This window comes from Adiantum capillus-veneris, chromosome 2, assembly GCF_014529385.1.
Source record: "Adiantum capillus-veneris isolate H3 chromosome 2, ASM1452938v2, whole genome shotgun sequence".
NCBI lineage: Eukaryota > Viridiplantae > Streptophyta > Polypodiopsida > Polypodiales > Pteridaceae > Adiantum > Adiantum capillus-veneris.
In genome coordinates this window covers 150,226,928-150,238,570 of record NC_140932.1, presented here as the reverse complement: position 1 = coordinate 150,238,570, position 11,643 = coordinate 150,226,928, and the positions used below count along the sequence as shown (strand labels likewise).

Below are 11,643 nucleotides of genomic sequence, written 5' to 3'. Positions count from 1 at the left end.
AACTCAACAAACATTATGAAAAGTGTTTCATGGGTGAACTGAGTGTTCATGTGCATTGCAAATTTTGTGAGTGTATGTGATGTCCATGTGGACTAAATATGGACTCGCTGGACATTGTGAGCTATGTGTTCATGAGTGAACTAGGCGCCTAGTCCCACCCGGTGGTTAGAAGGTTACACGGTTTTGCCTTATGACATGTGTCCCCCTTTCCCCTTTTGTGAGAGCTTTAGGTAGTTAATTAATGCAACTAAATGCTCATTGGACCCCTTTGTCTCCTTGCCAATAGGAATCAGGCAAGCCATTGGGCTACTAAATGCTCATTGGACCCCTTCGGAGACTATCCAACAGTCTTCTAGAGAGCTTAATTCTTATTGGTTCTTTTATTAAGTGTTTTTAAATTAATTAGACTAGATTTACACTAGCCTAATTCTCATTGGTCCACCTCCATGGCCAACCAATAGGATTTGAGTGCACCATGTGGGCATCTGGTCTAGGGAGCTGACATGTGTCCCTCATTTCCTTTGTGTAAAGGAAGCTTGTGAGTGAGTGTGTGTGTGTGTGTGTGTGTGTGTGTGTGTGTTTCTCTCTCATCCCCTACTTGCAAGGCTCTCCCCCTCCTTTGTAGGAGTTTTGTATACTTTTTGGTACACACACAAAATATCCAATTTCCCTAGTGTTTGACCTTTGGACACAACCTTTGATTTTTGGAACCTTAGCATTTTGGAAGTCTTAATGGGCTTAACCTTAGGGTCTTATAAGTCCATTGTTGCACATTGCTCTTTTGCAGATGGCCCCCCTTTTGGATCCCCATTTTTCTTCCTTTGCATCCCTACTGTGGTCAGTCTGCCAGCTTAACCAATATTTTAGCTTTTTCTCCCCTGGCACTTCCCCATATTAAATGATTAGTTTAACATGAGAAAATCATTTAGGAGAATTAGATATTAGTTATTATGACAGTATGCACTTGGCGGGACCAATCCATAGACATTTTGTGGAGCTTTCAACCCCTCTAAGCGCTAGGTGTGACAAGGATCTAAGTGTGCTCGTATGTGAATAATATGTGAACTTTGTCAGCAATAGCCCACATTATCCAATTTATGGTGTAACTTTCCTATATCAAATCATAAGAAAACACCAATGCCAAATGGTAAAGAAATTTCCTTGGAAAAGGTAAATTATGTAACAAGAGCCCTTTATCCCACGATTTTTTCCCTCTCCCCAGCAATTGGATAGTTAAATGTCCCTTTCAATCTTTTTTCTTTTTGCAAAACTCACAATTTGTGAGTGTATTGTATTAAATGTCCCTTTCAATCTTGAGTAAAGTTTTGGTTGAGAGGTATCATTTTGTGTCAAGGGCATTGTCAGGACAAGGGTACGACCAAGGAGGGGCATGGTCAACTAGGCATGCTCAAATAATCCACTACATGGGCTATAAGTGTATAATCCAAGTTATTGCAATTGTCAATGTAAAACATTAATAAAAACTAAGTACTTATGAGATTCAATGTGATTAGCCCAAGCTATACATGTATAATTCAAGTTTCTGCATTGTCAATGTAAGCATTAATAAAAACTAAGTACTTGTGAGATTCAACGTGACCAGTCCAGGCTAAGGCTCTCCATTTCCAAGAAACCAAAAAGAGCTGCCTTCACGGCATACACATAAGTGATTTTTGTTGCTGCTAAGGGTTTTGTACGGATTCTTGATTTATAAATGTGTTCACAACTACATGTCCCCCTGAAACAACAATGGAAGCAATGGACGTCTCTACCACCTCTTGTACATCTATGGTAGATGCACCAATTATTGAAGGCGGAAATTTTTGGATTCATCTTAATTGTAGTCCACCTTGCACAAGCCTTAGAAGGCTACTCCTCATGCATTCAAGTTTCCTCTTAGCTGCACTAAAGGAGAACAACAATAGTAATCGTGTGTATACGGGATCCTTCCCCTACAATTATTGAGTGATGTGTAGGTAAAATGATCTGAAAGTTTGTGGTAAGACTTCTAAATGATATGAGGGAAATTTCAAGTACAACATGCATGTATTGTGTGTAGATATTCTTTCCTACGAGGGAATGTTTTGTGTATACAAAATTAGGACACCTTGAAGAACACATCATACAAATAAGAACTATGTGACATAAAACCAAGTGTGTGCTAGAAGATGGTGGATCAAAAGTGTTTCATGTGAGAACAAGGCCGAATAGCCCGGATTTGATTTCAAGATCAAGATGAGTTTGATTGGGCTTCAATCACATCGACCCATAATGTAGCCAGTACAACCAAATTAGCTCCACTTATGCATATTTACAGGTTTTGAAAATCAAGAATGCTTGACAACTTGATGTTATAATTTGAAAAAATGGATTTTTGCAGTTTGAAACTAGTGCTTGCATTGTGGGTCTTGAGATTGGGGGCTAGTCGGGCCTTATAGGATCCATTTTGGGCTCATATTGGACATGTTAGGGACATGTTATGGGCATTTGGGTATGTGATCTTTAGATGGAATTTGTGTATGTTTGGGATGAGGTTTTTCTCAGAGTCTTGCTTCGGCACATGCGTTTTGGGTCTTTGGACCTTTGTAGCAAAGCCTTTGGAAGTTTTGAAAATTTGTCTTCGGGCCTTTGTGCACTATAAGGGCATTGAAAATGAGGACATCGGTGGCATTTTCTTGAAAATTGGCCATTAACATGGGCTTTTTGCCACAAATAGGGCACTGAATAATAGGTTTGATCAAGAAATTGGGATTTGGGACCAATGAATGGCCATCCAACATATCAATAAAGGGCTCGAGTCTTGGGAACGATGAAGGATGGCTAGGCTCTTGGGAAGCTCTCTCGCAGAGATTTGAAGAACCTACTTTGTTTTGGTGTTTGCTTTGTTGGTTTCCTCTCTCTCTCTCTCTCTTGTAGAAGATTAGAAGAAGAATTGAAATCTCTTACACTCTTATTAGTGTTGAGGTGCTCTCTCGTGATCTTGACCAGGAGGATTGGGGGTTATTTAGGATCTTTTGGGATGGCTTTAGAGAAAATGTTCTTACTCTTGTGAGAAAAGTTTTCAGTTATACACAAGGAAAGGGGAGGACTTCCTTGCCTCTTGACCTATGGGAGCTCTCCTGCTCTTGGTGTATTAGAAGTGAAGGGAAGGATTAATTTTTTCTTTGTTGGCTCTCTCTCTCTCTCTCTCTCTCTCTCTCTCTCTCTCTCTCAGGATTCACGGGCTCTCTTAGAGCTCTCTCTTGGGAAATTGAAAGAGGGAAGGAGGCTTGCTTGTGTTCAATGTGAGGATCTTGGAAGAGTTCTTGCTTGTGTTTACGGGATCAATGTAACCAAGGCTGGGGAAGAGTTTGAGTAGTCTTGGGTCCCGCTGTAGCTTCAAAATCAATACACATTATTACTCAAAAAACATGGTTCTCCGTGTAAATTTGCAACTATACAAACTCTTTATAGCTTTTATCTCTCAACAATGAACTATATCACAAAACAAGCAATTGATACAAAGCAATGTTAGTTCTTGCATGTATCTTTGTAGCTATCGACTCACAAGTTCGAGGGCACTCTTTTGGGAAGCCATGATATTGAAACACAAAAACTTGCTCTCATTTTCCCCTTTTCTCACTCCCCCCCCCCTCCCCGCTCAAAAAAGAAAATGATACCCCCTTCTTTATTTTTAAGCTTGGGAGATAAATTATTGGGGGCCTGCCCTTAACTTATACGCTTATGTAACTTGTAAAAAAAACCCCCTCCCCTGCACTTACGTGGTTCGTTAAGTTTTCCATGGTGAATCCCCCGGGGGAAAATGGCGGCGTGCTAGGCTGTCATATGGACAAGCTAGGGCCGTGAGATGGACCAGGGCATTGCCGAGCCTTTCGATGGTGTTGCCAAGGCTCCGGCAGAGGAAAAATATTTTTTTTTTCTTTTTTTCTTGGATTTCTGAAAGTCGGCTATCATTGCTTTTGTGGCTATGGCTATGCATGCTCCACTATCCAGTATTGCCATGGTTTCTATATCATTATATCTCACTGGAAGGGTGGTGTTTCCTTCTTCCCCTTCGTAGTATCCTCCGACTTTGTTCATTGGAACAAATCGAAGTTATCCATTTTGTGTCTCAATTTTCCCAACTTTTTTGCGATTAGTCCTTTTATTTCCACCTTCTCTAGGATTTTATGTAGACCATTCCATAGATATGGCCTAATTTTTAATAGTTCTCCCAAAGTAAGATTGCATTCATTAGGAAAAATATGAACCCTCTACGGGCCCTTTGGGATTAAGGTTAATTAGAGGTCAGCCAATAGGAAGAGGGTGGTGGACACACTCTATACCCTCAAAAAAGTAGGGAGACAAGGTAGCCTTACACCTCTTAATTGTCTCTTACCTAGTGAGAAGGTAAGGGAGGTGGCTAGGGGAAAGAGGGGGGGGGGACCATTTTGACCTCTTTTCCCCCACTTTTTGGCCCGGATTTAAAAATACACTAAAAATTTCAAATTTTCAAAAAAATTCAAATTTCAAGTTTTCCCTCCTTAAAAGGTCCCCAAACCTATTTCATGGTCAAAAAAGTATTTTTGACCTTCAAAAGTTAAAAACGTGCACTAAAAAATCCAAAAAATTGATTTTTAAAAAAAACAAATCAAAACATCATTTTCACCCTCCAAAGTCTTTCCAAACCGATTCTATAGCTAAAAAGTGTTTTTCTCTCTCTACAAACCTTTTTCCAAGCTCTCCATTGATGCAACAACCACATGCACCCCCTATAGTCCATCATTATCTCTCTGCTAGCTTTCTCCCACCTCCATTGTAGCACCAAGCAAGCTCCTCCTCCATCTCTTCCCCTTACCCACCACATAGTTTCACACCAAGCTAGCTCCTCTCCCTTCTCTCATCTCCATTACAACATGAAACAAGATTCTACTCCTTCTACTTTCATTCACTCACACTACATGGAAACCTCTACTCCCGAAGGTGGCAAAAGTATGAGCTCACATGAGTTGCATACCACAACAATAGGAGGTGTGAATATCGCGTGGGCATTGCAAGGGTTCATCTCCAACATAAAGATAGAATGGTAAGAAAACTACCCTTGTAGCTTATATTCAGAGCTTAACATCATCTCCATCTTTAAGTTTATCATGCTGGAGAGAATTAACCTCTTTATGGATTTCAGTGTTTAGGCTTCACACCTCATAACACTGGGTGGTGCTATTTTGTTGATGACTTTGGTGCGCCATCTATAGTTGTGTAGCATGTGATTTGAGTCTCACAATGTAAGTAAGCTGTGTTATCTATGGAGAGTCGTCAAAGATTTTTCTTGTAATTTATTCTTCGTATAATTGTCATAGATAATTGGAATGATATCATTTTGTACTTTATAACTTTGTGCTCACATAATCTTTTGTTTACTTACAGATTCAACTTGTTTTAAGAGGACATGAGCAAGCAACCATGTGCAGAGATGGAAATCACTCTATTTTTGTTCCTTGAGGAACCTTTCACTACCATGTTAAAAGATTTTGATAAGAATAGTAGGTGTTTTTTAGAATCTTGAACCAATAGGGACTCTCTAGGAGCTCTCATAGAAGCCATCCATATAGTACTACTATCTTCCCTAGTGTCATAGACACACATATACTCAAGTGTATATGAATCTTTAGATGAGGAAGACAAATACTTGTAAGATAAGCCTAACAGCAACAACATTGTCTCCATTTGTAATTATTTTTCATGAGGCTGGATTCCTCTATAAATGCAATATAAATATGTTTTTTTGTTAAATGGTGTCGCATTGAGTGAAATTTAGATTACTGAAGTTTCATACAGATATGAGAAATATTGTTTACTTTTATGGATATTTTGATTTGCCTGTACGATGATTCAAGTCGCAAGTCTTAATCACTCCACCTTGAAGAAATTCAAGCAATATTTTGATTTCAGTTTAATCATTAATGGTTATTCTTATTAAAGTGGATCATAAACTTTGTCAAGATGTCCTCATTTGGGGATGTTGAATATATATCATTAGCAATGTTTCACAAGAACACTAGGTGGACACAAGGAAGTAAAAATTGGCTCCTTGTTTGGTCGATTTCTAGTGTTTAATGTTTAGTGCACAGGATTTGTGAGGCCGTTGACATGGGGAGTTCACTAAAGTATATGTAACATAGCACATGTGTTCAACAGAAGGGATTTTACATTCTTGTAAAGTTGCAGAAACATGTGTAGATAAGGCCTATAAGGGGTACTTTTAATCCATTCTAGTGAACGCACATGATATAGGAAAATTTTACATAGCGAATGCTCCGGACCTTTGAACACAAAGAAAGGGGGGGGGGGGGGGGGAGCTCTAATTACATCTGAGTGAAAAGAAGTGGAATTTGTACTGTCATGTTGCATAAAGATTTGCTTTCACTTAATCTAAAAAAAAATTGGTATCCTGGGGTGCAGACAAGGCCATATAATGCAAAAAAAGGGGTGGCCACAAGCGCGCGTAGTGAGCCATCCAAAACTGCTGGATGGGCCATATGTGGGCCCTTGTGGCCACCCTTTTTTTGTGGCCACCCTTTTTTTGTATAATTAGGCTATTGCTGTACTCCAGAACCCTGGAAAAGATGAGATGAACCTAAAATTGAACTTTTCAAGCACATTATGCCTTCCTTCAACTCAACTTACTAGTTCCCTGCACCAAAAGGGAAAATCACATTGGACAGTATAAAAATCTAGTCTCATGATGCATAAACATCTGGTTTCATCAAATATTAACATTCTTGCTATTATAAAGGGCAGACAAGGCCATATAATGCAAAAAAAGGGTGGCCACAAGCGCGCGTAGTGAGCCATCCAACACTGCTGGATGGGCCATATGTGGGCCCTTGTGCCCACCCTTTTTTTGTATAATTAGGCTATTGCTGCACTCCAGAACCCTGGAAAAGATGAGATGAACCTAAAATTGAACTTTTCAAGCACATTATGCCTTCCTTCAACTCAACTTACTAGTTCCCTGCACCAAAAGGGAAAATCACATTGGACAGTATAAAAATCTAGTCTCATGCTGCATAAACATCTGGTTTCATCAAATATTAACATTCTTGCTATTATAAGGGGCAGACAAGGCCATATAATGCAAAAAAAAGGGTGGCCACAAGGGCGCGCAGGTGAGCCATCCAAAACTGTTGGATGGGCCATCTGCGCGTCCTTGTGGCCACCCTTTTTTTTGCGTAATTAGGCTATTGTTGCACTCCAGGACCTTGGAAAAGGTGAGATGAATGTAAAATTTAACTTTTCAAGCACATTATGCCTTCCTTCAACTCAACTTACTAGTTCCCTGCACCAAAAGGCCAAATCACATTGGTTAATATAAAAATCTAGTTTCATGCTACATAAACATCTAGTTTCATCAGCTATTAACATTTTTGCTATCCTAAGGGGCAAACAAAGCTAGAAAATGCAAAAAAAAGGGTGGCCACAAGGGCGCGCAGATGAGCCATCCAAAACTGTTGGATGGGCTATCTGCGCGCCCTTGTGGCCACCCTTTTTTTTGCATTTTCTAGCTTTGTTTGCCCCTTAGGATTACAAAAATGTTAATATTTGATTTAAATTTAACTCTTCATGGCCAAAACCACTTAACTTAAAACACATGGATAAACCGAAAAGCCAAATCACTATGGAGACAAATCACTATGGAGACAGTAGACACAACTCTTAATCATTTTGTCATTGCAAAGTCATCTGAAATGATGTGAGCCTCTACAACTTCTTGAATAGCCTCCAACGCTATTGCTTGCATTTTATACTGATTTCCATAGCTTTGAAGCACCTCCTTCACCGTGTGAGCATATTTTTGATGCATGGCCATGATTCAAGTGTTAGGTTTTTTTTTTTTTTTTTTTTAAAGTGTTGAACTTTTTGGTTGTTTTCAATAGCTTCTAGATTTCAATCGGCTCCGAATCTGTCTGGGCTTGTCTCACATAAATTTGTTCATCTCATCGCATTCTTCGACCATCATGTGATAAGAAAAAATCATATCTTGCTCGCATTCTCCAAAAATCAATGTGCAAGTTGACAATTTATTCAAAAATGATGTAAAACATACATTTTTTACTTTTTTCTTAATCTACGGGCTCCAACGAGCATTAAAACCATGGAATCTGAAAATACTCAAAGAACCATTGTTTTTTATTGTGTTAAGGATTGTATTTCCTACATACAAAACTTTCCCAAAATCTCGCCCTAACACCTTCAAAAGTGGCTTCCAAGGAGTGTACTCGGTCAAAATTTGAAACTGAAGAAAAACAATCAGAATGAACTCCTAGACTGTGTATAAACTTTAGAATAACCAAAATTTCCTTCAAAAACAAGTTATGCTAAAAATTTGAAAATAGCCCCCCATTGGACTCCCCACAACGATAGAAGTCAAAGGGTTCAAGGAGAGGTATGGTGTCACAAGTGCATGGTGGGAATCTCATCGAGGTTTATTCCATTAAGATCTCTTGTACTTTATCATGTCTTCTCATGTACAATCTTACAAAAAAAAAATGATACTTTAAATGACTACAAATCTTATTTAACTTATCAAACAATCTAAAATATGGTAGACCAAGAGTGCTCTTACACATCAACAAACAAAAAAGTCCAAACTTCTTCTCATTAACTTTGATAAACATACATTCGTGAACAACTTCCAAGGGGTAGTGCAGTCATAGTTCTTACATCCATTCCATGACATGGTATGCTCAAGGGGTGACCTATTATATAAAAATATCTCTGGTGGGGGTGCCCTCATGTTAGGAAAGGGTGTGCTGCTGATGAAAAGTTGTTGTATTGTCCTACTAGGGATCTCTCCATGTTAGCATAGTGATTTTTGGTGTAGTGGGAGACACATTGCTTGAGGAGAGCTTTGTGCCACCGTAAAAGCTTCATGTTATGCTAGTTCCTTGAGCCATTCTTGCATTAGGAAAAGATTACCCACCTCTAATAAGGATGGATTTGAAGCACCTACCTGCAAGATGTAACAAAGAAGGCTGTTTTAGAGGAAAAGTGGTGACACTTGACCTCTCTAACCTGCACCCACTGTTTCTTGTAATGCCACTGTTTTGAGCTGAAGAGCTTGACATTCGTGTATCCACGAATGCAAAGAAGCACCTGCACCCATACACAACCAATTGCAATAGCCTAACAAGCCTACTTCTCCCCTCCCAAGATATTGAAGAACCATACACATTCGTCTCACCGACAGTATGATGATCTTGGGATGATCTCTGCTCACCCTCACGTGCGGCCTTCGGTGCAAACACCGGGGACAAGCAATATGTACACTTTTGTTGTGCGGAGTACATGGTGGTGGAGGGATACGATTTGTGATATCCGTGAGCACCATGGCAGTTGTTGCGTGAGGAAGCAAAGAATGAAAAGAAAGAGGGGGGAGGGAGAGGGAGGAACATGGGAGGAGAGAACGGGCAGAGGGGGAGAGGGAGAGAGAGGGGAGGAGGAGGAGAGAAGGGGGTAGGGAGGGAGAGGAGAGGAACATGGGAGGAGAGAAGGGGGCAGAGGGGGGAGAGGGAGAGAGAGGGGAGGAGGAGGAGAGAAGGGGGTAGGGAGGGAGAGGAGAGGGAGAGAGGAGGAAGGAGGAGGAGAGAACAAAGGTTTTTTTTTTGAAAAAGTGGACTTTTAGTGTTTGTAGGTTTAAAAAAATGTCAAAAAATGATTTTTTGATGTGTATATATATTGGGAGGGAATTTTAAGTCAAAAATAAGTAAAAATAACTTTTTTGAAAAAAAGTCAAATTTTGGCTCTCAGTGACCCACGTTTTTGCTGATGTGGCCACACCCCTTTACTCCCTTCACTTTCCAAAAGCTAGAGAGAGAAAGTGACCTCTTAGGTCCACATTCTACATGTGTGTAAAAAAAGGCTAGAAAAGTCTACTCAAAACTAGCTTCTTGAATGCCCTTGTCCCCTTAACCCTACACAACATTAGCCTTAATCCCTAAAAATTAGGATTCCTTACAAGGCCCATGCAAGGTTCATATTTCTCCTAATGTGGATGGGTGTAGACATGTTGAATGAATGCTGTCTACATCTAGGGTTTATTCTACTCTTTTACTTGAGTGGTCTTACACACTATGGATTCATCATCGTTATCTCCCAAGTAAAAGAGTAATGTTTTCAAGGTCAATGGTTTAGAAATCCCTGATGCTTCAGATCCGAAATCCCCATACAAGGATTGTACATCCATGTCCATATTAGGAGGTAGATTGTCTAAACATACTTCCTCTGTAGGAGTTGACTTCAGAGTTAGGCTCCCATCATTGATCTCTCTAACTTTTTTCCATAAGTGTCCTGGCCAGTCTTCTTCTACGAATGGAATTCCGTCTAAGGAATCATCGCTATCTGGCACTATAAGTTCCGGCTCTTTTGTTCTTAGGTGGGGTTCTACCACCCCTTCAAATTTTTATTTTTTACTAGCTCTTACCACAAGCTCCTCAGGTTTTGCCATATTTTCGAGCTTGGATCTTTGTTTTTCCATCATCTCTTGAGTGATTCTTACCAAATTTTGATAAGCTTCAAGCCTAGCTGCTTCCATGTCTGGAGAAGGATAATTTTTTCATTTGTTTTCCAGATTTTGGCCTGCTTTAAGTCCCACTTGGTAGGCTTCCAAGGCTGCATTAATAGGCTCAAAAATTTTGTTAACCAAAATTGATCCTCCAGATTTCAAAGTGGTTTCTTTAATTTCACTTCCAGTTTCTTTCACCTTTTCTTAAAATAGCTTTTTTGCTATCTCCTTGATTACAGCCCTTTGTTTCTGTTTTCTCATCTCATACATTTTGCTTCTGCTTCTTTTGGTCTTCTGAGAGGAAAATTTTGTGTTCTCCGAATCATCAAAGGAGTTATGTTTCTTTTTCTTAGCCTGGGCTCTGGTGATTACCTTGATTGGAACAATCGGTTCACTCTCAAATGAGCTACTAGGTATCACTTGGACTACGTTCACTACTGTTTTACCCTTGTTTAAAGGAGTTTTAGGACAATCCTCTGGGAAGTGTCCTCCCTTTTTACAATATTGTATGCAATAAGCTTCAACTGGCTTGAGGTTTTTGTTAGGCTCTGGGCATTCATTCTTCCAATGATCATCTGCACCACAATTATGACAGTTTTTAGTTCTTGGCTTAATCATGGGTCTTATCATAGGAGGTCTAACACCTTGATTAGCTACATAATACATTGGTGCAAGATCTGGTGGAGTGTAAGTCACAAGTTCTTCCATTGGTGGTGGATGTGAATTATACCAATCTCCTTCCACCATTACTGTAGATAGACTAGGCTCGGCATAGGGTGTAACAGACACTAGTGCTTGTTCATCTATGACCCCCTCCGGATGCATGTACTTTACAAGCACTGCATTATGTCCCGAATATGAAGGCTGTTGACCCAACACAGGTTGAGGTCTTTCCATACCCATCAGTGGTCTTGGAGATGGGGCCATATTAAGTTGATTTCTGTACATGGATTGTCCTTGTGGCCTCATATTCACGTACTGAACATTCCCATCATACTTTGGTTGATAATAGCACTCATTTGTCTCATGGTTGGTCCATTTACCCTCGATTGAACACCATTTTTGTGGTCTAATTGGTTGTCCCTGTTGAGGTATCCCTT

At 39.8% G+C, this 11,643-nt stretch overlaps 1 long non-coding RNA gene across 1 annotated transcript in view; it reads left to right on the top strand.

Annotated features, from left to right (window-relative positions):
* Positions 1-5,695, top strand: part of LOC147463847 (uncharacterized) — a 96,246-nt gene extending 90,551 nt beyond the window's left edge. The window contains exon 5 of the long non-coding RNA XR_015185459.1: positions 5,407-5,695. This is a non-coding gene — a long non-coding RNA (uncharacterized LOC147463847). The remainder of the gene's footprint in view (positions 1-5,406) is intronic.
* Positions 5,696-11,643: the final 5,948 nt, after the last annotated feature.